This window comes from Crinia signifera, chromosome 1 (genome assembly GCF_055691185.1).
Source record: "Crinia signifera chromosome 1, ASM5569118v1, whole genome shotgun sequence".
NCBI classification, from domain to species: Eukaryota; Metazoa; Chordata; class Amphibia; order Anura; family Myobatrachidae; genus Crinia; species Crinia signifera.
The window spans coordinates 414959691-414964884 of record NC_139217.1 but is presented as its reverse complement, the minus strand read 5'-3'; the positions used below and the strand labels follow the sequence as shown (position 1 = coordinate 414964884).

The following is a 5194-nucleotide window of genomic DNA, read 5'->3' as shown; positions in this document are numbered from 1 at the left end:
AAAAATAAATCTCTGATAATTACCCTTTAACAAACAAACAAACAAACGTGAATCTGCTTGAAGTTAAGTAATGCAATTATTTCTCCACAACCACTTTATTTATAGTATATCATAATGTTTTAGACTTAGCATTGTTTCTTTTTGTAGTGGGAAGGTTTTTAAATGCAGTCAGCCAATGAGACACTGATGCAGAACACCAAGTTTCAAGGTTGATGCACCCACAAATCTCCTGAGGCACATATGTGTCTTCATATGTCACATATGTGCCAACATGGCCGTGTTGTTTTTTGGGGTCACACATACAAGCTCTCACCTTCCCATGATCTGACTTTTCATAATTAAATGCAAGCTGTTATAAATGCAGGATGTGACTGGCGTCACATGGTACACGTAAGCAGTGCTTACTATGCATATGAGCAAAATACACATTTTACACATCAGAATGCAGCTTGTATCCAGCTTAACTTGAACCCTATTATCTACATGTCCACTATGAGTATGCCCCTTTGTAATCACAGACTGGAAATATTGCCTTGTATAAGCAAGCCTGATAACTGCTAAACAAAAGCATTGTACAAATATTGTGGGGGATATCAGGGTCTAAATCATATCAATGCCACTAAGAATAATCCCAATTTCATATACATAAGACCTCAGACCTTTTACAGACTATGAATTTAACGAGTTTACCTTACAATATTATAAAAAACTCTACAAATTGTGTTATTAAAAATGTCAAAAAGGAGGTATAGCAATATACTCATAAACTACGGGTGATTTTACAAAGAGAACACAGTGTGACATTAAAGTCGTTTCTATTAATAAGGTCTGTGACCACGTTCTAACAGTCAGTGTCATTACTATCCATACACAACCAAATCGTACCTTCCTATCTCTGAATAAACAAATATGCCTGATGTTCTGAGTAGAAACACCATATAGAAATATGAACGTAGGACACGTCTAACAAATCACACTGGGAGTGCAATGATCATATATAAATTACACCCGCATCAGTGCCACGGAATGGTTTACTGACTTAAAACGGCAAAATAAGGAAAACAAAATATGTCGGTGCTTAAATTGCCTGTCTTTGAAGATACAGAGCCACCCATCCAAAAACATTAAGAAAAGGCTGGGCGATGCTATCAATGTTCCACAGTCTATGCTTTTGTTTCATATCCAGTAGGCCCAAAGCCTGCAGTCTGCTGTTCTTTACACATGAAGCAAACAGGGAATGTATTTCTTAGCACACATTCTGCTCAATTTTGGTCATCTAAGTTCATGTTTTATACATAGATGTATAAGAGAAATAGATAAATGAGAGGAAGAGATAAATAGATAGAAAGATAGATAGAAAGATAGATAGATAGATAGATAGATAGATAGATAGATAGATAGATAGATAGATAGATAGAAAGGGATAGATACTATAAAAAATATGCTGCTTATGTAGAATTGCTTCATTATAATTCAGTTAAATGTATGTGCTTTAGAGTATATTCTCCTAGACTACATAATAGAATCAGTGTGGGAGTAGCAAAGATTTCAAACATACTACATACATACTACAAACAGCAAAAAACATAATAGACAAAATGAGTCTCCAAAACGGACAACATTGTCATTTAAATAGAAAACCTATACAAATGATGTTGACATGATGGACAACTTGCTATATTTGGGTAAACACCACTGAGAGATGCGACTCTCCTTCACAAAAGCTAATGAAGTCTACTGCTCACTGATCATCAGTCTACTCCATGTAGTAAAGTCACACCTCACATACATCAACGCTATATATATATACACACTAAACAATCACATGGAGAAAAACAACCAAACTACAGCCATACTGCATTACAGGAGAATACATTCTGACACATTCTAAAACACTTAATATACAGTATATAAAAATTGACGTTTTAAGAATAGTAACATAATAACATCAATAAGATGTAAGGGCATTCAATTCATTAAGCCCAGTCAGTCAGCCAGACTGTATAGAACATAATGAGGGCTCAAACATGCATCTATTAGGTGACAAGTTAATTATCGTCAGTTTTTAGAAATAACACAACTTTTTTTTTTTTTAGCAAAAAAATTCTACTAAGTCATGTGATCACATTCACTTTAAGTCTTGAATACGATTTATGTAACTGTCCTGCAAAACCATAAGCCAGTAGCATTTCCTATGGAGCTGTTGTGTCCTAGCCCCTTTCACACTTTATGGGGTTCTACATATTATTTTTGTTCTTTGGTGTCCTTTTTCTTCGACACTCCATTCTAGCAGAATAAAGGAACTTTAGCTAATGAAATCTATTGCTTAAAATGATAATGGGATTTTGTTTCTTTGATCAATCCCAAAGCACCACTTGCTCCCCTTTTGGCCTCGTTTTGCAGCCCAAAGAGTTTAATAAATAGACCCCATGTTGCTATAATTGTGAAACTCTGTGTTTGGGTTCTCAGTGGATGAATATACAGGCCCTTATGTGTTGCATTGATTATAATGATACTGTGTGTGTGACTCTATGGAAATTATTAAAAAACACTTTTCAACATACACTTGATCCGGCAGCATTTAAGCCTATGTTAAATATATACAATGATATAATATATATGATAATACATTTAGAAAACATTGGATTCGGTTTTACACAAGGCCTTTGAAGCCTATAGTTAATAAGCTGTAAAAACACATCTGCCACCGTATGAAGATGAAAGGCATTCTATAGGGCATGGCATATCGGCTATACAAATATTCCCACGTAGATATATTACATTTTTTTAACCCTTTGAGTGCCAACACCTCTGGCAGGGATGTGCAAAATATCCGCAAAAAATCCCAGCGCCGCTCACATTTGTTATATCAATTCAAATAAAAAAAATGTGTAAAAATAAATCCTATTTCTTATATGAGGTCAACGTTACAGGTCACTATGATGAATACAAATGTTTGCTCGGCACACCTATTTGGACAAATTCACCTGGCACTCAAAGGGTTGGGAGAAAATGAAGAGCCCTCTCATATCCTGTCCTGCACAAGTTTCTACAATGATATTTTTACACTGTGCAGAACAACAGAATGTCAGCCCTCCATTAATAATGTATGCCAGAAAAAAGTCAAACAACCTACTGTAGGTATAATCTTTCCTTTAATATGCCTAATACATAGGGGATAGATTAAGCAACATTTTGAAATGCATGTCTCTTTAACACTGCTGTAATAGAACTGAGCATTTAACAAGAGCCATATCACCACATCACTTAGTAAACAGATTAAGTAAACTCAATGAATAGAGATTGTTTGATTTACACTTTAAATGCTTTCCTGTAATGCTGGCTAAACTGGTAAGCTTCTCTATACATCAGTAGTAAGATTACATACCATGCCATCTAATATACAAATACATATTTAAAAAAAAATAGTAAAAAAAGGAAGAATTTAAAAAAAAAAAAAACCTCATATTATATTCAATTTGGGACTGTCCATGTTAACATTTCCAATATTTATTCTTGGAGTTATACTTTTATGGCATAAGCATCTTGGTGGTTATTAAATGAACAAAAAACAGAGACTGTTCTGCTGCTAAACAGTTGGTGCTCTCATTGGGGAGCCTGCAGATGGCTGTGGGTGGGAAATGCCTGCACTTTCTTAAGCCCTGAGATGAGTGCGGTGTTGGTGCACTTGCTGTGTCTCACCTCCCCACCCCCCTCCTGCAAGGCTGTCTGTCACAGGCTAGTCAGGGCATAGCATTGCCACTTGCCCCCGAGCGTGGGAATAGGAGCGTCCAGCCGTTCACATCTCCTGCATTCCGTTTAAACCGAATCAATTAGGCAGGACAGAGCCACCTTCCTTTCTCCTCCCCCTTCCCATTTGTGTCACTTGTCTCTACCTCCTAATTATTAGTATTATTATTGCAGTTTGGGATGCCAGAGATGTTTCCTGGACAGATCTGCCCAAGCTCACCCAGCAGTCACAGGCAGGGGTAGAGGAGGAGCACACGTGAGGTTTTTTGGGGGAGTAAATGTCACTTTCATTCCCAATGCTAGGAGCAGAGTGAGACAGAACATTTTTTAACACTTTGACAAGGGGGAGGCGAGCTCTTCTCCATTATGGCTTTATGCTCCACTGACTTCCTCAAGGAGACCCATGCACAATTGACAAGCATCTGTCCTTGCATTTTCTAAATAGAATAAGTACATTTGTTTCAGCTCTCATATTTGTTCCACTCTTTTATTCCTCTATTTATGAATATTAAGAAGGTAAATGATGGAATTAAAATAGAACAAACTTGGTTTAATGTTTGTACTTTGCAGGTGAATAATGGCTGTAAAATTAAATTAAAAATCTTCAAACATTCAAAACTTAATAACCTTACTGTGCCTAGGGTTGGAGCTACAGAACCATTATATATATATAGAAACATCTATCTATCTATCTATCTATCTATCTATCTATCTATCTATCTATCTATATAGGCTAGGGTTGAAGCTACAGAACCATTATATATATATATATATATATATATATATATATATATATATATACATATATATACACACACACCCACCCACTCTCAACTACACTGCAAGAACTACACTGCCACATAGCTTATTATACTGTCATCTATTTAACCATGTTTCTACCTGGAGAGAGGGAAATATACGAAATGATCTAATGTCAATGCATTTGTGCCAGACAGGCCCAATATTTGTCAGTGAAAGAGTCAGAATTAAACACAAAAATCAGTATATGTATATCTTTATGCTGAACATGAAAGGTTGCATATACATTACCATCCACTTTCCATGAGGGTTTTGTTAATAAAACCAGGTCCTCATTGAAATCCATGCTTAAACATAAGGACACATAATTCACGTATGTGGTATATATATATATATATATATATATATATATATATACACACACTGTATATAAAATCAGCATGCATATAGGTCTATGCTAAGTGTTTTATCATTACGTTTGGCTTGGCTCAGTCACTTTCCAGCAGCAGCAGGCAGTGTCCCCCAGTGAATAAAGCAATCCCCCTGCATTGTGATGTTTTGGAAGGAGTTTTTACTTTCGGTTATCTAGCTTTATGAAAACCGATATACTCATACAGCTAGATAACCAAAGATAACAACCACTTCTCGTCTACAGGTCCGGCCTGAGTATCCACATGAGGTTGGG

At 36.0% G+C, this 5194-nt stretch overlaps 1 long non-coding RNA gene across 1 annotated transcript in view; it reads right to left on the bottom strand.

The window, feature by feature from the left end:
* Window positions 1–3136: 3136 nt before the first annotated feature.
* Window positions 3137–5194, bottom strand: part of LOC146017567 (uncharacterized) — a 10924-nt gene continuing 8866 nt past the window's right edge. The window contains exon 3 of the long non-coding RNA XR_014450439.1: window positions 3137–5194. This exon is cut by the window's right edge and continues 590 nt beyond it. This is a non-coding gene — a long non-coding RNA (uncharacterized LOC146017567).